Source organism: Rattus norvegicus, chromosome 18, assembly GCF_036323735.1.
Source record: "Rattus norvegicus strain BN/NHsdMcwi chromosome 18, GRCr8, whole genome shotgun sequence".
Taxonomy (NCBI): domain Eukaryota; kingdom Metazoa; phylum Chordata; class Mammalia; order Rodentia; family Muridae; genus Rattus; species Rattus norvegicus.
The window spans coordinates 79,118,734-79,142,787 of NC_086036.1; the positions used below are offsets into that span (position 1 = coordinate 79,118,734).

Below are 24,054 nucleotides of genomic sequence, written 5' to 3' on the forward strand. Positions count from 1 at the left end.
TTGTCCTCTGACATGTATGTAAACTATGGTTCGCATGGATAAGCGCACAAAAGTGTATGCATGCACACATGCTCACACATAAGTAGATAGATAGACAGACAGACAGACAGACATTTCAAGATATTAGGGGGGGAGAGAGAGGAGACAGAGAGAGGGGAGAAGCCATGGCAGGTGATGTTAAGATTCTGCTCTGTGTATTTACAGGTTGTTATCAATGTTCCTAAGGGATGGATGGTACCGGGCTTTGTACATTTAAGTGGGCAATTATATCTTACCAATTGGGTCAAAAAAAAAGATATTAGGGAAAAGACCTCCCCTGCTCAGAGCACTCTAAATTTAGGTCACTTTGTCTATATTTTCATTTAAAAGCATATTTCCCTATGAAGCCTGCTCCTTTCTCTTTGTGGCTATCAGTTAAAATTTCTTTTTAAAAAGTTCCTTCCACCCTATAAGCCACCACTTCTGTCTGGCTACAGTTTGCCTTTTATGTCTTCTGTTTTGTATTTCTCAGGAGAGAGACATGTCTTCATGGGCAGTTCATCCTTAGCCATGAATTCTTTTAGCACTGCCAATTTACACCTAACTGAAGTCAGACAGCAAACAGTGGCAGCAGCGTGTCCAAGAGGAAGACTCCCAGGTCGAGACCTGTGGTTTTGGATTTCACCTCCCTGCCTATCTCTGGGCTTGGGTTTCTGCGGGCCTTACAGTAAAGGTAATAGTACTATTTACAGGCTTTATAAAATGTAAATCAGCAAATGTATCTAACATATCAGTGCCTGACTCCGATAACCACATAGTCAGAGAATCCTGAGCCTCAAAAAGATAATGGCTGAAAAGCTGGAGATAGTGTGAGATGGAAATGAGACATTTTTAGACTGAATAAGGGAGAATGCGTTGTTGAAGAAGCAAGTTATTATTGTTTTGAATGAGAATATATTTGTCCACATAACTGTATTCTTATCCAACTCCAAACTTTCATAGCTTTATTAAAATCTTTAAGACATCACTCCCAGACATGGCAGCAAAAACAGAAGGAGAGATGGACTCAGATAGGGCTTTGGCACAAGAAAAAGAAGATTCTTTTCAGCTCACAGGGGCCAAGAGGACTCTGATGGCTCCTCAAATATCTAAGGGAGAGAAAGACTTAGGAAAGCAAAGGTACAATGGTCAATTCTAAGTGTTGGTCATCACTGCCGCGATCTCCACAGTGATAAGGTACGGTCTGTGTGAGGTCCTTGCTGCAACTGTAACAAATTAACTGTGAATGCACTGGGTTAAGCAGTACATAGCCTATCTTAGTTAGGTTTCTACTGTGCTAAAACACCATGACCACCAGCGAGCTGGGGAAGAAATGGCTTATTTCACCTCAAAACACACAGGTCATATTCTATCACTGAGGAAAGTCAGGCCAGGAATTCAAGGCAGGAGCCTAGAGACAGGAACTGAAGCAAAGACCATGGGTAGGTTCTCTTACAGACTTACCAGCCTGCTTTCTTTCTTTTTTTTTTTTTTGAAAAGAGATTATAATATTTATTTCTTTTTTTTTTTTATTAACTTGAGTATTTCTTATATACATTTCGAGTGTTATTCCCTTTCCCGGTTTCCGGGCAAACATTACCCTCCCCCTTCCCCTTCCTTATGGGTGTTCCCCTCCCCACCCTCCCCCCATTGCCGCCCTCCCCCCAACAGTCTAGTTCACTGGGGGTTCAGTCTTAGCAGGACCCAGGGCTTCCCCCTACACTGGTGATCTTACTAGGATATTCATTGCAATCTATGAGGTCAGAGTCCAGGGTCAGTCCATGTATAGTCTTTAGGTAGTGGCTTAGTCCCTGGAAGCTCTGGTTGCTTGGCATTGTTGTACATATGGGGTCTCGAACCCCTTCAAGCTCTTCCAGTTCTTTCTCTGATTCCTTCACCGGGGGTCCTATTCTCAGTTCAGTAGTTTGCTGCTGGCATTCGCCTCTGTATTTGCTGTATTCTGGCTGTGTCTCTCAGGAGAGATCTACATCCGGCTCCTGTCGGTCTGCACTTCTTTGCTTCATCCATCTTGTCTAATTGGGTGGCTGTATATGTATGGGCCACATGTGGGGCAGGCTCTGAAGGTGTTCCTTCAGTCTCTGTTTTAATCTTTGCCTCTCTATTCCCTGCCAAGGGTATTCTTGTTCCCCTTTTAAAGAAGGAGTGAAGCATTCACATTTTGATCATCTGTCTTGAGTTTCATTTGTTCTAGGCATCTAGGGTAGTTCAAGCATTTGGGCTAATAGCCACTTATCAATGAGTGCATACCATGTGTGTCTTTCTGTGATTGGGTTAGCTCACTCAGGATGATATTTTCCAGTTCCAACCATTTGCCTACGAATTTCATAAAGTCATTGTTTTTGATAGCTGAGTAATATTCCATTGTGTAGATGTACCACATTTTCTGTATCCATTCCTCTGTTGAAGGGCATCTGGGTTATTTCCAGCTTCTGGCTATTATAAATAAGGCTGCGATGAACATAGTGGAGAACGTGTCTTTTTTATATGTTGGGGCATCTTTTGGGTATATGCCCAAGAGAGGTATAGCTGGATCCTCAGGCAGTTCAATGTCCAATTTTCTGAGGAACCTCCAGACTGATTTCCAGAATGGTTGTATCAGTCTGCAACCCTACCAAAAGTGGAGGAGTGTTCCTCGTTCTCCACATCCTCTCCAGCATCTGCTGTCACCTGAGTTTTTGATCTTAGCCATTCTCACTGGTGTGAGGTGAAATCTCAGGGTTGTTTTGATTTGCATTTCCCTTATGACTAAAGATGTTGAACATTTCTTTAGGTGTTTCTCAGCCATTCGGCATTCCTCAGCTGTGAATTCTTTGTTTAGCTCTGAGCCCCATTTTTTAATAGGGTTATTTGCCTCCCTGCGGTCTAACTTCTTGAGTTCTTTGTATATTTTGGATATAAGGCCTCTATCTGTTGTAGGATTGGTAAAGATCTTTTCCCAATCTGTTGGTTGCCGTTTTGTCCTAAGCAGTGTCCTTTGCCTTACAGAAGCTTTGCAGTTTTATGAGATTCCATTTGTCGATTCTTGATCTTAGAGCATAAGCCATTGGTGTTTCGTTCAGGAAATTTTTTCCAGTGCCCATGTGTTCCAGATGCTTCCCTAGTTTTTCTTCTATTAGTTTGAGTGTTTCTGGTTTGATGTGGAGGTCCTTGATCCACTTGGACTTAAGCTTTGTACAGGGTGATAAGCATGGATCGATCTGCATTCTTCTACATGTTGCCCTCCAGTTGAACCAGCACCACTTGCTGAAAATGCTATCTTTTTTCCATTGGATGGTTTTGGCTCCTTTGTCAAAAATCAAGTGACCATAGGTGTGTGGGTTCATTTCTGGGTCTTCAATTCTATTCCATTGGTCTATCTGTCTGTCTCTGTACCAATACCATGCAGTTTTTATCACTATTGTTCTGTAATACTGCTTGAGTTCAGGGATAGTGATTCCCCCTGAAGTCCTTTTATTGTTGAGGATAGTTTTAGCTATCCTGGGTTTTTTGTTATTCCAGATGAATTTGCAAATTGTTCTGTCTAACTCTTTGAAGAATTGGATTGGTATTTTGATGGGGATTGCATTGAATCTGTAGATCGCTTTTGGTAAAATGGCCATTTTTACTATATTAATCCTGCCAATCCATGAGCATGGGAGATCTTTCCATCTTCTGAGGTCTTCTTCAATTTCTTTCTTCAGCGTCTTGAAGTTCTTATTGTACAAATCTTTTACTTGCTTGGTTAAAGTCACACCGAGGTACTTTATATTATTTGGGTCTATTATGAAGGGTGTCGTTTCCCTAATTTCTTTCTCGGCTTGTTTCTCTTTTGTGTAGAGGAAGGCTACTGATTTATTTGAGTTAATTTTATACCCAGCCACTTTGCTGAAGTTGTTTATCAGCTTTAGTAGTTCTCTGGTGGAACTTTTGGGATCACTTAAATAAACTATCATATCATCTGCAAATAGTGATATTTTGACTTCTTCTTTTCCGATCTGTATCCCCTTGACCTCCTATTGTTGTCTGAGTGCTCTGGCTAGAACTTCAAGAACTATATTGAATAAGTAGGGAGAGAGTGGGCAGCCTTGTCTAGTCCCTGATTTTAGTGGGATTGCTTCAAGTTTCTCTCCATTTAGTTTAATGTTAGCAACTGGTTTGCTGTATATGGCTTTTACTATGTTTAGGTATGGGCCTTGAATTCCTATTCTTTCCAGGACTTTTATCATGAAGGGGTGTTGAATTTTATCAAATGCTTTCTCAGCATCTAATGAAATGATCATGTGGTTTTGTTCTTTCAGTTTGTTTATATAATGGATCACGTTGATGGTTTTCCGTATATTAAACCATCCCTGCATGCCTGGGATGAAGCCTACTTGATCATGGTGGATGATTGTTTTGATGTGCTCTTGGATTCGGTTTGCCAGAATTTTCTTGAGTATTTTTGCGTCGATATTCATAAGGGAAATTGGTCTGAAGTTCTCTTTCTTTGTTGGGTCTTTGTGTGGTTTAGGTATAAGAGTAATTGTGGCTTCATAGAAGGAATTCGGTAGTACCAGCCTGCTTTCTTATACTACCCAGGACCCACTTGTCCAGGGATGGCCAGCTGAGCCCTCCGATTAATCACGGAAATGCCTGTAGTTTAGCTACAGGTCAATTTGATAGAGGTGATTACTCAGTTGAGGTTCCCTCTTGACAGATGTGTTTCAGTTTCTGTCAACTTGAGAAAAGGCAGCCATTGACATACAGCTTTATGCTGCGAGGGCATAGATTCCTCTGTCATTGTCCTGATTCTTGAGCTTCTAAAACCACAGATACTCCTGATCCATGTCTCTCTTGCATCTTGAATGCCAGCAGAATAATTCCTCCAATTCTCTCTCTTTATTCTTTCTTCTTTATCCCTTGACTGACTGTCTGTCTGTCCTTCTGTTCCTCTGTCTGTCTTTCTGTCTGCTTGTCTGTCTGTCTCTGTCTCTCTCTCTCTCTACTTCTCTGTCTCTCTCTCCTTTGTGATGATAATGGTGCCATACACCTGATTCAGTGTGCTCTTCCCATCATGAAGTCTTAATCACTCTATATTCTTTGGCCACACGAGATGACGCGCAGGGGTCAAGGGGTCCTATGGTGCTCCTTGGGGTATTATTCTGACTACCACTTGGTAGATAACTTGGCATAGAGGTACAGTGTAAAAAGAGGGCACTCATGGAGCCTACAGGGAGCCAGTAAGACTCTGAGAAACCCATTAAAGCATTATACCATAGAGTAGGAATGTAGAAGGCAAAGAGGAGAGGGGAGAAGGACAAGAAGAAAGGGGAGGAGGAGTTGGAGTAGGTTCCTTTAAGAGTAGAGGCAACTTCCTGTCAAGGCTGCTGAACGTACTGCAAGACATACTGAGATGCCCCTATAGAGATAAGGTGATAAGAAGACTAATTTCAGGACTTACCTCGAACCTGGGGTCTCTTAGGCAGCCTCTAAGATGTCAGTATATGAGGATCTGAGACACAGTGCAGACGGTGGAAACATATTTCCATAGGTTTATTATACTTGTGTGTCTCTGTGTGTGTGTGTGTGTGTGTGTGTGTGTGTGTGTGTGTGTGCACGAATGCACTCTTATGTTCACGTGAACGTGGGTATCCTCAGAGGCCAAGAGAAAGCATTACTTTTCTGGGAACTGGTGATTTTAGCTGTGCACTGTAGGTCTAGAAACAGAAATGTGTCTTCCGAACTGTGTCTGGTGAAACAAGAAACAGTATGGTCTATAGTTTCCAATACACAGAACAGACCTCTCAGTTGCCTCCCAAGCTGCGGCATTTGGTGTGATAGCAAGAGGGGGTATAGGAGAGGTACACAAAGGAGCCAGCCATGGAAGGGAAGACTCTGCATGGCCTGGAGTAAGATATCTGCTGGAGGAGCTCACAGCTCACCGAAGGGGAGGATACCCTGTCTCATGAATGTCTCACAGCAGATTCCACTAGGACAAGTGTCTGACAGCCCAGGCCAAGGAGATAAGCTGTCAGTCCCGAACAAGCATGTTAGGGAGGCTGATGTAGGTGCTGGACCAACATGGAGACTTTGATGTACATTTGGCTTTCGCTGGCTCTCATACATAGAGAAATTCCTCTGCAAGAGAACCCATTTCCCTCTATGATTAACACAATGTTTCATATTGATAAAAATCCTTTGTAATAAAAACTAAAAGAAAAACAAGAAATTTAAATGTCCTTAATCAGGAATTAATATGACTAATCAGAAAATTACATGTAATGTGACATGAAAATTACAACAAAAATGTCTTTAAAATATAAAAGGCTATGGGGTGTGTGGCTTCAATCACAGTATTTGTGAGGCAGAGGCAGGTGGATCTCTGGGAGGTAAAGGGCAGCCTGGTCTACATCGGGGGTTATAGGTCAAGGGCTCTACAGGGAGACTCTGTCTCAAAATATAACGTGACAAAATAAAATAAAGGGAAAGTTTATGGGAAGACATGAGGGACACATGATGTGAAATTAAAACAGAAAGGAAGATCACATTTGCAGCTTTGCTGAAGCTTAGTGGGTTTGATACTCAATAATTCAGCATTTGCAGAACCTTAAAGACCGTGACTACTGCAAGAAGTGGAAGGTACTGTGTATATTTACATACATGTGTGCACATGCAAATGCATAGATGTGTAATGTATGTGCATATATTGTGAAGAGACAGATTTAAATACATGTCTATTCATAAGTATATGTGCCTCTATATTTATGTGTGTGTATATGTATGTACATAAACAAGTATATGCATATATATGTGCACATATTAAATGTGTCTTTGCCTGTTTCCCATCAAACCACTGTTGCCGACATGGTGGTGCATATTTAATGTATATGATTTCACGGCCCATCACTTGCTCTTGGGTAATGATTAGGTGGTTCTTCTCTCCTGTCATTAGCTTTACCTGTAACTCTTTGTCTAGAGTTGAGGCCTCCATGAAATGTTCCCCCCTCAACATTAGCATGCCTATTGGTATTGTCCTTGTTCACATCATGTTGATGAGGCTTCATGGAGACAGCTCCTCTGACATTTCTAGGGGTGCAGATTTACAGCACTTCCTGTCCCTCTGTCTCTCAGTTTTTCCACCTCTTCTCCCACGATGCTCCCTGAGGCGTAGAAGCAAGAATTGTGCAGTGAATGTTGAAATCGGGTACCACATGGTCGCCTGCTCTCTGCATTGGATCCGTTGTATCTTTCAGGTTTGTTCTCCGTCCGCTGCAGGGAGATGCTCCTTTGATGAAGGGCAAGACCTATACTTATCTATGGGTACAAGAATAAATATTTAGAGTGTATAGTTATGAATTATGCTGACTTAGTACAGCGGTGGCTGTAGATCCTCCAAGATTTGTAACTTCACTAGCCCCGTGTGTCAGTTAGGTTTCCAGAACCAGACACGAGTTCCCTCCTGTCGAGCAGGCTTTAAGTGAAAGCTGTTGGTCATTATCAAAGAATGCCTGCCACCTTTACACCCTTAGGGTTATCCTGCTATCCTGGCCTTCATTGTAGTTTATAAGAGCTACAGCTGAAGTTCATAGAGCTGTGTTGCCCTCCTCTGTTGATTGCTCAAATGGTGTCTTCTGTTTCCTTAAGAGCTAGTCCTTAGGGAGGAGATTTCAGGTCAGACCTGGATCGTGTCCTCTGAGTCTCGTGCCCTTAAGTGCATGGCATCTTGAGCAACGGATTTCCCAATTTGGTGGATTACAGGTTTTTAAATTATGCTTTTATGATTTTCTGGAATTCCTCAGTGTCTGTTGTCATGTCCCATATCTTGTTTCTAATTTTTAATAATTTTGACCTTTACTCTCTCTTCTTTTAGTTAATCTAGCTAAGGGCTTATCAATCTTACTGACATTCTTTTTTTCTCTCAAAGAACCAACTCTTTATTATATTTTTTTTTTGTATTTTTTGTTCCTATTTGATTGATTTCAGCCATGAGTTTGTTAACTTTTTTCTGTCTAAGCCTTTTGCTATTATGTCTTCTTTCTGATCTAGACCTTTCGGGTGTGTTGTTAGGACACTAATATGGGATCTTTCTAGATCTTTAGGTAGGCATTTAGTGCTATGAACTCTTCTGTTAGAACCACCGCCATTGTGTCCTATGAGTTCGGGTATGTTATGTTTTCACTCAGTTCTAAAAAGTCTTAATTTCTGTCACCCGTTTTCCACTCAGTGGTGTATTGTTCTGCTCCCATGAGTTTGTAAGCTTTCCATTGTTGATATCCAGCTTTAATACATCATGGTCAGTGGTCAGATAGATCACTGGGTGTTATTTTCTTGTATCTGTTGCGACTTGTTCTGTGTCTAAGTAGGTGGTCTGTTTTGGAGAAAGTTCCATGAGGTGCTGAGTTGAATTCTTTTGTGTTTTGATTTAGAACGTCATTTGGCTCCAGCATTTCTCTGTCAAATTTTTGTCTGTCTGATCTTTCTATTGGCAAGGTGAGGTACTGAAGTTGCCCACTATGTGTGTGGGCAAGCATGTGATTTTTAGCTGTCGTGGTGCTGTTTCTTTTATGAACTTGGATGTCCTTGTGTTTGGTACCGAGATGTTTAGAATTGTAATATCCTCTTGGATTTTTCTGTTGGTGATTATGCAGTATTCTGCCCCATATGTTCTGAATTGTTGAAATCTTTCTATTCGCTTGTTTTTTAGTTGTCTGTTTTGTTTTTTGTTTTTCTTTTGTTTTCGGTTTGTTTTGGTTTGGTTTTCAAACAGCATTTCTCTATGTAGCCTAGGTTATCCTGGAGCTTACTCTGTAGATCAGGCTGACTTTGAACTCAGAGATATGCCTCTTCTGCCTCCTGAGTGCTGTGATTAAAGACATATGCCAGCCCCACCTGGCTTGGTTTGAAATCTATTTTCTCAGATATTAAAACGGATACACCAACTTGTTTCTCGGGTGTATGAACTTGAAATATCTTGTTCCAGCTTTTACTCCGAGGTACTGTCCTCCCTTTATGTTAAGAAGTGGTTTGGGGGGTACAGTGGAAGGATGAATTGTGTTTTCAAATCTGATCTGTTTAGTCAGTGTTTTTGCTGGGTTATCGAGACCACAGATGCCAAGAGATATCAATGGGCAGTATTGACTGATTCCTGTTACTTTGTTGATGTGGTATGTGTACTGTGTGCAGGCTGGGCTGGCATCTGGCTAGAGTCTCCACTGAGAAGCTGGTTGTTGTTTAATGCCTCTGTGTTTAGCTATCTCTTGGTCTTTTTCCCTAGTTGGTTTTAATAGTCTTTCTTCGTTCTGTATGTTTAGTCGTTTGACTATTAGATGCTGAGCGGGCTTTCTTTTCTAGTCTAGTCAATTTGGTGTACTGTATGCCTCTTGTACCTTGATCGTCATCTCCTTCTTTAGGTGAGGGAGATTTTCTTCCTTCAATTTAGTTGAAAATATTTTCTGTACCTTTGACCTGGGTTTCTTCTCCTTTCTCTATTCCTATTATTTTTAGATCTGGTCTTGGTTTTTTGAAAGTTTAACATTTCTTTTGACCGAGATATCCATTTCCTCTGCTTTGTCTTTGATGCCAGAGATTCTGGCTCCCATGTTTGTGCCCTGTCGGCGAGGCTTACCTCTGAGGTTTTGTTTGACTTTTCTAAAGTTTCCTTTCTAGTTTTATCTCAGCTTGAGTTTTCTTTAGTGATTTCATTTCTTCTTTATGTCTTGAGCTTATTTTTTTTTAAATCATTCCACTCCACTGTTTGTTTGTGTTTTCCTAGAGACTATTATGGGGTCATTAGTGAATTGATTCACATCCCCTTTAAGGTCCTTGAGCATACGATATAGCTATTTCGAAGTCCTCGTCTCATGTTTTAGCTGTATCACACACCGTGGGGCCTGCTATGGTAGAGTTGATGGGTTTTGGTGTAGACATATTGACTTGGTGTTAATGATTATCTTCTCGAGCTTCTGCCTGGGCATCTGGGTTTGGGCTGCTTGTGATGGAAGTTTTGGCATCTGGCCCTATGTCTGTTGGGAGAGCCCTCTCTTTCTTGGTTTCTGTTGCCCTCTCTGGATATTAGGAATGCATGCTGGCTGTGGGTTGCCTGTAGAAAATGCTCTAAGTCCTTCGCCAGGTGTGGTCAGTCACTGGGGCTCCCAGGTAGAAGGTGTGGCTAGGTACTGGGGGCTGACAAGAAGGAAGAGGGGTGGACTAGAGGGGTGAAATGAGAAAATCATCAGGTGGGAGGTAAGCTGGTTCCACCGTCTGGTTTGACAGAGTTCCCAGGCAATGGAGGTGGGGGCGGGCATGGGACAGAGCCCTGCAATCGGTCTGCTGCTGACAGAACTGAGACTGGGAAATTCACGGAGGAAGACAGGAAGCAGAGTCAAGGATTCCTACCTGAGTCCCAGGCTGGCGTGGCCTGTGGAATGTGCCTCTGCGTGCTGGCAGCTGAGACCCAGGATGGAGTTGAGGAGGAGAGCTGGCCTTGCTGTGAGGTTTAGCAACGTCTTCAGGAATGGAACCAGAAAGGGAAGAGAGACCCTGAAAGTGGTCTCCTACACGGCTGAGGATGAGACGGGGGAATTTGGAGAGGATGGCAGGTGAGAGTGAAGACACCCCATCTGATTCTCAGGCCTGCACATCCAGTGGGTACCCAGGTAGAGAGCGCCTCTTGCTGTTGGCTACTAACAGGGTAGAAGAGGAATGGGCTTGGAGTCCGATGAGCGGGTCCTCAGGAAAGAGGAAACCCGGATCCGCCTGAAGGATAGGGAGACTTCCCAGGGAATGTAGGCAGACACAGGACAGGCACCTGCGGGTGGTCTGCTGCACAGCCAGGGGCGAGACTCGGGCTGTTTTTGTCTTTTCTGACTCTGTATGAATTTAAGGACAGTTTTTTTCCTATTTCTGCAAAGAATGTGACTGGGTATTTTGACTGGGGATTGCACTGCTAATTCTCCAAGCCACGAGCGTATGATGTCTTTCTATTTCCTTGTGCCTTTCTTCAGAGATGTGAAGCTTTCACTACAGAGGTCTTTCACCTCCTTGGTTAGGGCTCCTCCTAGCTATTTGTTTTCCTTGAGGCTGTTGTGAGTGGGAGTGTGTCCATCACCTCCTTCTCGGTGTTTGTTGGTGATCTGCAGCAAAGCTAGTGATTGGTGCAAGGTGACTCTGGGTCCTGCCATATTGGTTTTGCTGGAGTGGTTGGTCATCTCTAGCAAGCCTAGTAGAAGTTTTAGAATCTCTTATCTATAACATCGTGTCACCTGCAAATAGAGTTAGGTTGACGACGTCTTTTCCTCGTAGTGACCCTTTAACTTCCCTCTCCTGACATACTGTTCCAGCTACTGCTTCAAGCAAATGGTTTGAGAGGAATGGGATGGTCGACAGCCCTGCCTTGTTTCTGGTTTGAGGGAGATTGCTTCAAGTTCTTCCAGTTAGTAGGGTGTTGGCTGTGTGTTTCTTGTACATAGCTTTTATTAGTTAAGGCAGGTCCCCTCTAGACCTATTCTCTCTAGTACTTTTAGCATAGAGGCATGCTAGATTTTGTAAACGTTGTTTCTATGCATCTATTGAGATGACTGTTTTCTGTCTTTCAGTCCACTTATGTGATTTGCTATATTTACTGCCTTGTATATGTTGAACTATCCCTGCATTTCCAGTATAACCTCAACTTATTCATGGTGAATAATATTTTATACATGAATGTACTTGGTTTTCAATTATCTTATTGAGGGTTTAAAAAAAGATCTATGTTCATTGGTGATACTGACCTGTACCTTTCTATAGAACCAGTGGATTCTGGAGACAAATACTGCCTTGATCTTTCATGTTATTTGTATTTTTGTAATAGGATCTGGGTAGGTGAGATTTTGGTTCTATATCTGATATTAATACAGGAGGGTGGGGTAGAACACAGGATGTGTGGGCTAGGTTAGGCCTGAAGGCTGTATATGGCTTGGGTGGAATAAAGGCAGTTGGACACAAGGCCTGGGGTAGCCTGTAAGGCATGCATCCTGGTCCAAAGCTGTAGTCTAAGATGTACATGAAGGTCAAGGAGGCAGTGTGAGGGGCAGGTTAAGCAGAGTCACCTAGCTAGGTCCTAAAGGTGTCTTTGCAGGATATGGCTGTGCTGAGAGGTAGGATGGATGTGGCAAGGGGTAGGTTAGGAGTAGGCTCTGTTTGTGCTGGCTGGAACCTGGGTTGGCAGTGGAATAAACAGGGGTGGCAGGATGTGGTGAGGGCACTGGTCATGGAACCTGGTTTTAATGCAGAGGTTTGGTGAGTGTCTTAGTCAGGTTTCTATTCCTGCACAAAACATCATGACCAAGAAGCAAGTTGGGGAGGAAAGGGTTTATTCAGCTTACACTTCCACACTGCTGTTCATCACCAAAGGAAGTCAGGACTGGAACTCAAGCAGGTCTGGAAGCAGGAGCTGATGCAGAGGCCATGGAGGGTGTTACTTACTGGCTTGCTTCCCCTGGCTTGCTCAGCTTGCTCTCTTATAGAACCCAAGACCACCAGTCCAGGGATGGCCCTACCCACAATGAGCTGGGCCCTCCCCTCCCCTTGTCATTAATTGAGAAAATGCCTTATAGCTGAATCTCATGGAGGCATTTCCTCAAGGGAGGCTCCTTTCTCTGTGACAACTCCAGCTTGTATCAAGTTGACACACAAAACCAGCCAGGATGCATAGAAGAGTGGATTAGACAGATTCACTCAGCTATACCCCAGTGAAGGACTCCCAGGATCTACCTGGGTAGAAAAGTCAGATGTGGTATTGGCAGCCTTTTCAAAAAGAGTGTCTCACTCATCTCTTCAGAACACCATGGAGGGCTCATTTTCTACTGTTATACCTAATCAGAGTTTGAACAGAGGCTAAGTTAAATATAGTAGAAGTCCTCTTTATAAACTTTTGTTTCTTTATGAGATTTCACTTGAGAAACCTTGAGAGGTTTACTCAATGTAGTTTGCAATATATTAGTTTTACTCATGTGTATTTATCAACACATAACCTGCATGTCATACAAGTAAAAATCTCCAACATCTTAGCAGTAGGTGTTATAACCCATGAATCATTGTTCTATGCAGCCAAAGAGAAAGCAGATTCCAGCTCAGAAGAGGATGCAGGAAGAGGTGGTGAGATGGCTCAGCAGATGATGGTCACTGCCACCAACCATGGGGATCTGAGTTCAAATCCTGGGAATCACAAGTTGGAATGGGAAAACTGACTTCTGAAGGTTGTCCTCTGACTTTCAAACATACATGTGGCACACACATGCCCAGGCATGCACACGTGTACACGCAGGCACAAATGTAGATTAGGTAACATAATCAAGATTGCAAAGAGAAACAGGACGATCTTCCTACAGGGGAGGGTTAGTCTCACTGGAGGCTCTCCTTAATGTAGGCAGGACGGCCATGCTTTCCAAGATTAGTGCTAATGCTCTGCTTGCTGGAGTCGTGCCATTGCTAGCTGTGACACATGTGAAGGTTTGCCTGTCGAGCATTAGTCTGGGGTCCATCTTTCCTACCAGCTTGTGTCTTCATGGTCTTTTCCTTTCTACCCTCTGTCTCCAGGGCTTAGTTCCTTGCCAGTGCTCTTTGGGTTCTCTCTCTCTCTCTCTCTCTCTCTCTCTCTCTCTCTCTCTCTCTCTGAACAGTTGCTTACCACTCCCTAGGTATAGGAGCAATCTTGGGGCACAGGAGCAAACACCCAGGGCTCCCTCAATAGCAGTCCTCAATAGCAGAAGGGAGACCCTCAATAGCTGAGAGGACTAAGTCAACGTGAACTGTCAGCTGTAGCTGGAGTCTATGGAAAGAGTAAAGCCTGGTTATGTGGAGGATGGATGGGAGGGCTGTTTAGACCGAATGGGTATGACAGACCATGTAAAGACATGGCATTTACAGCCACTTGTTTTTTAAAAAAATGTTTAATTTTATCCACCTTGTGCTTTTCATGTTCATTTATTCTTAGAGCTGTATCTCATTTAGTTTACAGATACTTGGAGATTACGAATGCTTCCACAATACTGCTATGTCTTCCACATTTGGATAGCACTATATTTAGTGTGGATTGAACTACGGTAGACTTGCTAAGAATTTCAAAATAGAAATATCGTCTATCTTAGAAAATATTCTGCATGCAATTTAAAATAATGTATATTTTTCTGTTTGGAGGTAAAGTGTATAATAATCGTTAGTTTTCCTAGATGGGTCAATAGTGCTGTTCAAGAATTCTGTATTTTTACTGATTTTCAGACTCATTATATTAACTATTAATATATCTGTATATATTCAATATATATTTTATGTATTATATACATATATTTCAATGATATGTGTGTTTGTATATATTCTCTCTCTATATATGATATATGTGTGAGTGTGTTAAAATCTGTGCATGATTTTGAGTTGAGTATTTTCTTTAAATACTCTAAGCAAAATCAATCCCTTGTTATTACAAATTTCCCTTGTTCATTATTGGTGATATGCTTTGACTGAGATTGAATTTTTCTAATAATATGGCCTCAACTATTTTGTTTTCTTATTTTTTAAAGTGTTTTATTTTCTACCACATCTTTTTACTTTTAGCGTATTGGCACCTTTTTACATAAAGGGCACTTCAGTTTTAAAAACTGTATTTCTTTTAAGTAGCATGCAGTTAGGTCTTCTTTTTTAATTCAATATGATAGATAGCATCTGCTTTTTAAAAATGTATTTAGGGCAGCTCTCTGCTCCCAAACCCCGTGGGAGAGAGACCTCACCGCCTGATCAGGTGGGCACTCCTGAGGCTGCAGAGCGGAGGGGACCACCGACGCTGCCCACCCCTGCCCACATCCCTGGCCCAAGAGGCAGCTGTGTGGGGCCTCTGGGTTCCCGTAGGGGAGGGCCCGGGAGCGGCAGGACCCCTGCGCCTGGGACACTGCCGGAGCCTGAAGGAGGCAGACCGGGTGGACAGTTCTCTGCACCCGGATCCCGTGGGAGGGAGAGCTGAACCTTCAGGGAGGCGGACACGCCTGGGAGACCAGAAGAGACTGCACTCTGTGCACATCCAGGCGCCAGAGGAGGGCACCAAACGCCATCTGGAACCCTGGTGCACGGAGGCTCCTGGAAAGAGCGGCGCAGATCTTCCCGGTTGCTGCCACAGCGGAGAGGACTTAGGCAGTACCCCACGAGCAAACTTGAGCCTTGGAACTGCAGGTAGGACCAACTTTTCCCCTGCAAGAAACCTGCCTGGTGAACTCAGGACACACAGAGGCAAAATTCCTCTAAGGCCGGGCACTTCCTGTGTTTACCGGAAGTCCCACACCGGCGGATCCCGGACCGCAGCAGCTCCCTGCTCCCAAACCCCGTGGGAGAGAGACCTCACCGCCTGATCAGGTGGGCACTCCTGAGGCTGCAGAGCGGAGGAGACCACCAACACTGCCCACCCCTGCCCACATCCCTGGCCCAAGAGGCAACTGTATAAGGCCTCTGGGTTCCCGTAGGGGAGGGCCCGGGAGCGGCAGGACCCCTGCGCCTGAGACACCGCCAGAACCTGAAGGAAACAGACCGGATAAACAGTTCTCTGCACCCAAATCCCGTGGGAGGGAGAGCTGAACCTTCAGACAGGCAGACACGCCTGGGAGACCAGAGGAGACTGCGCTCTGTGCACATCCGGGCGCCAGAGGAGGACACCGGACGTCATCTGGAGCCCTGGTGCACGGAGGCTCCCGGAAAGAGCGGCGCAGATTTTCCCGGTTGCTGCCACAGCGGAGAGGACTTGGGCAGTGCCCCACGAGCAGGCTTGAGCCTTGGAGCCACAGGTGGGACCGGCTTTTCCCCTGCAGGAGACCTGCCTGGTGAACTCAAGACACAGGCCCACAGGAACAGCTGAAGACCTGTAGAGAGGAAAAACTACACGCCCGAAAGCAGAACACTCTGTCCCCATAACTGGCTGAAAGAAAACAGGAAAACAGGTCTACAGCACTCCTGACACACAGGTTATAGGACAGTCTAGCCACTGTCAGAAATAGCAGAACAAAGTAACACTAGAGATAATCTGATGGCGAGAGGCAAGCGCAGGAACCCAAGCAACAGAAACCAAGACTACATGGCATCATCGGAGCCCAATTCTCCCACCAAAGCAAACACGGAATATCCAAACACACCAGAAAAGCAAGACCTAGTTTCAAAATCATATTTGATCATGATGCTGGAGGACTTCAAGAAAGACATAAAGAACTCCCTTAGAGAACAAGTAGAAGCCTACAGAGAGGAATCGCAAAAATCCCTGAAAGAATTCCAGGAAAACACAATCAAACAGTTGAAGGAATTAAAAATGGAAATAGAAGCAATCAAGAAAGAACACATGGAAACAACCCTGGACATAGAAAATCAAAAGAAAAGACAAGGAGCTGTAGATACAAGCTTCACCAACAGAATTCAAGAGATGGAAGAGAGAATCTCGGGAGCAGAAGATTCCATAGAAATCATTGACTCAACTGTCAAAGATAATGTAAAGCGGAAAAAGCTACTGGTCCAAAACATACAGGAAATCCAGGACTCAATGAGAAGATCAAACCTAAGGATAATAGGTATAGAAGAGAGTGAAGACTCCCAGCTCAAAGGACCAGTAAATATCTTCAACAAAATCATAGAAGAAAACTTCCCTAACCTAAAAAAAGAGATACCCATAGGCATACAAGAAGCCTACAGAACTCCAAATAGATTGGACCAGAAAAGAAACACCTCCCGTCACATAATTGTCAAAACACCAAACGCACAAAATAAAGAAAGAATATTAAAAGCAGTAAGGGAAAAAGGTCAAGTAACATATAAAGGCAGACCTATCAGAATCACACCAGACTTTTCGCCAGAAACTATGAAGGCCAGAAGATCCTGGACAGATGTCATACAGACCCTAAGAGAACACAAATGCCAGCCCAGGTTACTGTATCCTGCAAAACTCTCAATTAACATAGATGGAGAAACCAAGATATTCCATGACAAAACCAAATTTACACAATATCTTTCTACAAGTCCAGCACTACAAAGGATAATAAAGGGTAAAGCCCAACATAAGGAGGCAAGCTATACCCTAGAAGCAAGAAACTAATCATCTTGGCAAGAAAACAAAGAGAATGAAAGCACACAAACATAACCTCACTTCCAAATATGAATATAACGGGAAGCAATAATCACTATTCCTTAATATCTCTCAATATCAATGGCCTCAACTCCCCAATAAAAAGACATAGATTAACAAACTGGATACGCAACGAGGACCCTGCATTCTGCTGCCTACAGGAAACACACCTCAGAGACAAAGACAGACATTACCTCAGAGTGAAAGGCTGGAAAACAATTTTCCAAGCAAATGGTCAGAAGAAGCAAGCTGGAGTAGCCATTCTAATATCAAATAAAATCAATTTTCAACTAAAAGTCATCAAAAAAGATAAGGAAGGACACTTCATATTCATCAAAGGAAAAATCCACCAAGATGAACTCTCAATCCTAAATATCTATGCCCCAAATACAAGGGCACCTACATATGTAAAAGAAACCTTACTAAAGCTCAAAACACACATTGCACCTCACACAATAATAGTGGGAGATTTCAACACCCCACTCTCATCAATGGACAGATCATGGAAACAGAAATTAAACAGAGATGTAGACAGACTAAGAGAAGTCATGAGCCAAATGGACTTAACGGATATTTATAGAACATTCTATCCTAAAGCAAAAGGATATACCTTCTTCTCAGCTCCTCATGGTACTTTCTCCAAAATTGACCATATAATTGGTCAAAAAACGGGCCTCAACAGGTACAGAAAGATAGAAATAATCCCATGCGTGCTATCGGACCACCACGGCCTAAAACTGGTCTTCAATAACAATAAGGGAAGAATGCCCACATATACGTGGAAATTGAACAATGCTCTACTCAATGATAACCTGGTCAAGGAAGAAATAAAGAAAGAAATTAAAAACTTTTTAGAATTTAATGAAAATGAAGGTACAACATACCCAAACTTATGGGACACAATGAAAGCTGTGCTAAGAGGAAAACTCATAGCGCTGAGTGCCTGCAGAAAGAAACAGGAAAGAGCATATGTCAGCAGCTTGACAGCACACCTAAAAGCTCTAGAACAAAAAGAAGCAAATACACCCAGGAGGAGTAGAAGGCAGGAAATAATCAAACTCAGAGCTGAAATCAACCAAGTAGAAACAAAAAGGACCATAGAAAGAATCAACAGAACCAAAAGTTGGTTCTTTGAGAAAATCAACAAGATAGATAAACCCTTAGCCAGACTAACGAGAGGGCACAGAGAGTGCGTCCAAATTAACAAAATCAGAAATGAAAAGGGAGACATAACTACAGATTCAGAGGAAATTCAAAAAATCATCAGATCTTACTATAAAAACCTATATTCAACAAAACTTGAAAATCTTCAAGAAATGGACAATTTCCTAGACAGATACCAGGTATCGAAGTTAAATCAGGAACAGATAAACCAGTTAAACAACCCCATAACTCCTAAGGAAATAGAAGCAGTCATTAAAGGTCTCCCAACCAAAAAGAGCCCAGGTCCAGACGGGTTTAGTGCAGTATTCTATCAAACCTTCATAGAAGACCTTATACCAATATTATCCAAACTATTCCACAAAATTGAAACAGATGGAGCCCTACCGAATTCCTTCTATGAAGCCACAATTATTCTTATACCTAAACCACACAAAGACCCAACAAAGAAAGAGAACTTCAGACCAATTTCCCTTATGAATATCGACGCAAAAATACTCAATAAAATTCTGGCAAACCGAATTCAAGAGCACATCAAAACAATCATCCACCATGATCAAGTAGGCTTCATCCCAGGCATGCAGGGATGGTTTAATATAAGGAAAACCATCAACGTGATCCATCATATAAACAAACTGAAAGAACAGAACCACATGATCATTTCATTAGATGCTGAGAAAGCATTTGACAAAATTCAACACCCCTTCATGATAAAAGTCCTGGAAAGAATAGGTATTCAAGGCCCATACCTAAACATAGTAAAAGCCATATACAGCAAACCAGTTGCTAACATTAAACTAAATGGAGAGAAACTTGAAGCAATCCCACTAAAATCAGGGACTAGACAAGGCTGCCCACTCTCTCCCTACTTATTCAATATAGTTCTTGAAGTTCTAGCCAGAGCAATCAGACAACAAAAAGAGATCAAGGGGATACAGATCGGAAAAGAAGAGGTCAAAATATCACTATTTGCAGACGACATGATAGTATATTTAAGTGATCCCAAAAGTTCCACCAGAGAACTACTAAAGCTGATAAACAACTTCAGCAAAGTGGCTGGGTATAAAATTAACTCAAATAAATCAGTTGCCTTCCTCTATACAAAAGAGAAACAAGCCGAGAAAGAAATTAGGGAAACGACACCCTTCATAATAGACCCAAATAATATAAAGTACCTCGGTGTGACTTTAACCAAGCAAGTAAAAGATCTGTACAATAAGAACTCCAAGACACTGAGGAAAGAAATTGAAGAAGACCTCAGAAGATGGAAAGATCTCCCATGCTCATGGATTGGCAGGATTAATATAGTAAAAATGGCCATTTTACCAAAAGCAATCTACAGATTCAATGCAATCCCCATCAAAATACCAATCCAATTCTTCAAAGAGTTAGACAGAACAATTTGCAAATTCATCTGGAATAACAAAAAACCCAGGATAGCTAAAGCTATCCTCAACAATAAGAGGACTTCAGGGGGAATCACTATCCCTGAACTCAAGCAGTATTACAGAGCAATAGTGATAAAAACTGCATGGTATTGGTACAGAGACAGACAGATAGACCAATGGAATAGAATTGAAGACCCAGAAATGAACCCACACACCTATGGTCACTTGATTTTTGACAAAGGAGCCAAAACCATCCAATGGAAAAAAGATAGCATTTTCAGCAAATGGTGCTGGTTCAACTGGAGGGCAACATGTAGAAGAATGCAGATCGATCCATGCTTATCACCCTGTACAAAGCTTAAGTCCAAGTGGATCAAGGACCTCCACATCAAACCAGACACACTCAAACTAATAGAAGAAAAACTAGGGAAGCATCTGGAACACATGGGCACTGGAAAAAATTTCCTGAACAAAACACCAATGGCTTATGCTCTAAGATCAAGAATCGACAAATGGGATCTCATAAAACTGCAAAGCTTCTGTAAGGCAAAGGACACTGTGGTTAGGACAAAACGACAACCAACAGATTGGGAAAAGATCTTTACCAATCCTATAACAGATAGAGGCCTTATATCCAAAATATACAAAGAACTCAAGAAGTTAGACCGCAGGGAAACAAATAACCCTATTAAAAAATGGGGTTCAGAGCTGAACAAAGAATTCACAGCTGAGGAATGCCGAATGGCTGAGAAACACCTAAAGAAATGTTCAACATCTTTAGTCATAAGGGAAATGCAAATCAAAACAACCCTGAGATTTCACCTCACACCAGTGAGAATGGCTAAGATCAAAAACTCAGGTGACAGCAGATGCTGGCGAGGATGTGGAGAAAGAGGAACACTCCTCCATTGTTGGTGGGATTGCAGACTGGTAAAACCATTCTGGAAATCAGTCTGGAGGTTCCTCAGAAAATTGGACATTGAACTGCCTGAGGATCCAGCCATACCTCTCTTGGGCATATACCCAAAAGATGCCTCAACATATAAAAGAGACACGTGCTCCCCTATGTTCATCGCAGCCTTATTTATAATAGCCAGAAACTGGAAAGAACCCAGATGCCCTTCAACAGAGGAATGGATACAGAAAATGTGGTACATCTACACAATGGAATATTACTCAGCTATCAAAAACAACGAGTTTATGAAATTCGTAGGCAAATGGTTGGAACTGGAAAATATCATCCTGAGTGAGCTAACCCACTCACAGAAAGACATACATGGTATGCACTCATTGATAAGTGGCTATTAGCCCAAATGCTTGAATTACCCTAGATCCCTAGAACAAAGGAAACTCAAGACAGATGATCAAAATGTGAATGCTTCACTCCTTCTTTAAATGAGGAAAAAGAATACCCTTGGCAGGGAAGGGAGAGGCAAAGATTAAAACAGAGACTGAAGGAACACCCATTCAGAGCCTGCCCCACAGGTGGCCCATACATATACAGCCACCCAATTAGACAAGATGGATGAAGCAAAGAAGTGCAGACCGACAGGAGCCGGATGTAGATCGCTCCTGAGAGACACAGCCAGAATACAGCAAATACAGAGGCGAATGCCAGCAGCAAACCACTGAACTGAGAATAGGTCCCCCGTTGAAGGAATCAGAGAAAGAACTGGAAGAGCTTGAAGGTGCTCGAGACCCCAAAAGTACAACAATGTCAAGCAACCAGAGCTTCCAGGGACTAAGCCACTACCTAAAGACTATACATGGACTGACCCTGGACTCTGTCCCCATAGGTAGCAATGAATATCCTAGTAAGAGCACCAGTGGAAGGGGAAGCCCTGGGTCCTGCTAAGACTGAACCCCCAGTGAACTAGACTATGCGGGGAGGGTGGCAATGGGGGGAGGTTTGGGAGGGGAACACCCACAAGGAAGGGGAGGGGGGAGGGTGATGTCTGTCCGGAAACCGGGAAAGGGAATAACACTTGAAATGTATATAAGAAATACTCAAGATAATAAAAAAAAATAAAATAAAATAAAAAAAATAAAAAAAAGAAATATATTTTAGGATCTTAGATGAATGGTCTCAGTGGAATAGTGAGTTTATATTTTCAATATGATTTATAAACTGCATAATGATAATGTTAGGATTTAACTTTTTTTTTCATTTCTTGACTAAGTAGGTGGCTGTAAGATATCCAAGTAGTGATGAAGAAAGAAGGGTTGAGCTAAATTCCCCCAAATAAACAAGCCAAAAATTTGTAAAAAAAAAAAATGTATTTAGGCCATCTATATTTATTTTTTATTAGAACAATTAGGCTTAAGTTAATCATCTTATAAGTTTTAAAAACTTAATTCTGTTTCTGTTTATATTTTTCTATCTTATTTGAAGTTAAGTATATTTTTAAAAAATTATTTATTATTTATTTAATGTATATGAGTACACCATAGCTGTCTTCAGACACACCAGAAGAGGGCATCAGATCCCATTACAGATGGTTGTGAGCCACCATGTAGTTGCTGGGAATTGAACTCAGGACCTCTGGAAGAGCAGTCAGTGCTCTTAACTGCTGAGCCATCTCTCCATTATATCCTTCTTGTTGTCTATCTTCCTTTGTCACCATTTGTCAAAATGACATTGCACTTTATGTCTCTCCATTCAAACTGTGCTAAGCTTTCCTCCTGGAAACCTCATTTCCTGCTCAGTTTTCCTAAAGTGGATCTACCCACGACACAGCACTCTGTCACAGTACTGGTGTTCTGTTGGAAACAGCCTTGGGCAGTCTGAAAAAACGTTTTCTTCTGTCTTCTCTTTGAAAGACATGTTATCACTGGCTATGAAAATCTTGGTTGATAATATGGAGTTTTTCTCTAGTGTCTCATTTGCATAATTTTGTGTATTTGTTTCTCACATGTCCTCTCCCTCTGGCTGGTTATAACATGCTCTACTAGGAAATGGTTTTGAGTAATGATGCTGTAACTTGGGGTAATTTTCTTCATGGTTCTTTGCTTGGAATTCTTTGAGTTCCTTATAATTGTAGATGGGTAGAGTTGCTTCGTTTACCTTTTGAAAAATTTCCACCAGCAAATTATTCCACAGTTCATGCATACATTTCCCTTTTGAACTAAATATATTTCCCCAATTTTTAAATTTTAATTTCCCTTTCCTTCCAGTTCCCATCCAGTTACTTTTCCATGCACAGAATGCTGTTGGCACACCCAGCGTATCTCCTTTTATCTTACACAGTAGCCTCCTTTTCTGAAAGCATCGCTTTTACATTCCTCATTCCTCTACTTTCAAAACTGAAGAATTTATTATTTTTATTTTTAAATTCTGTTTGTGCATTTGTGTGTAGCCATGTAAGAGAACGTCCCTGCAGAGGACAGAAGAAAGTGCTAGGTCAACTGGTGCTGTAATTACAGGAAATCGTAGACTGCTAGACATGGAAATAGAACTCTAATCCACTGTAAGAGCAACGTGAGCTCTTAGCCACCAAGTCACCTTAACCTCTTATTGTTTAGGTGTTGTTGCTGGGGCAGGGTATGTATTCAATGGTCTATATGTGGAGGTCAGAAGACAACTTTGTGGAGTCAGTTTTCCCCTTTCCCCTTACGTGGGCTCTCACAATCAAGCTCAGTTCACTGACTTCATGTAGTAAACACTTTACCCACTGACTCGTGCTTTTTTAACTTAAAATATATATAGAAAACATAGTTGGGGAGAAGGCTCTATAGTTAAGAATGTATACTGCTCTTGCAGAAGACCAGAATTCAGTTCTCAGCACCCACATTAGTAGACTTGAAACCTCCTGCTACTCCAGCTCCAATGGATCTGATACCTTGGCCTTTGTGGACACATGCCACCCACAGATGCATATATAAACACGTGGTTAAAATTAGAGTAAATCACAACCTCCTGTCTGAGGACTAGCTTTCAGGGTATCAAAAGGCGCCATGCAAGCTTCCAAAGGAAGGAAACAAACCACAGTCTTCCACAGTTCTGACACTTATGAAGCACAACAATAACATTATAACCCTAAAGGTGCAATGGTGGCACACATATGTTTGTGGTAACTGTCAGCTCTTTAATTGGACTTAAGACCTGCTTGACAAGAGGGAAATCATGGCTGGCTCTGGAAATTTAACCAACTACTTGGAACTAGTCATGGATCTTGAAAGAAGCAGTCACCACTTTACCTAGCCTGCATAATCCATAACTACAGTCTAAATAGTTATTTGTTGTTCTACCCACAGGTAAGTGTGGTCCTTACTCCTCATCAAGGAAACCTCTCTGTGCAATAAATGGAGATCATTACAGAAAACCCAAACCAGTCAAGGGATGTGAAGTCCATTTCCAGGGGATACATCTATAAAATGACTTCC

At 42.2% G+C, this 24,054-nt stretch overlaps 1 long non-coding RNA gene across 3 annotated transcripts in view; it reads left to right on the top strand.

Moving 5' to 3' along the window:
* Nucleotides 1-24,054, top strand: part of LOC102552707 (uncharacterized) — a 52,485-nt gene that overhangs the window by 20,434 nt on the left and 7,997 nt on the right. For all 3 annotated transcript variants that reach the window (XR_005496260.2, XR_005496258.2, XR_005496259.2), the window contains one exon: nucleotides 512-712. This is a non-coding gene — a long non-coding RNA (uncharacterized LOC102552707). The remainder of the gene's footprint in view (nucleotides 1-511; nucleotides 713-24,054) is intronic.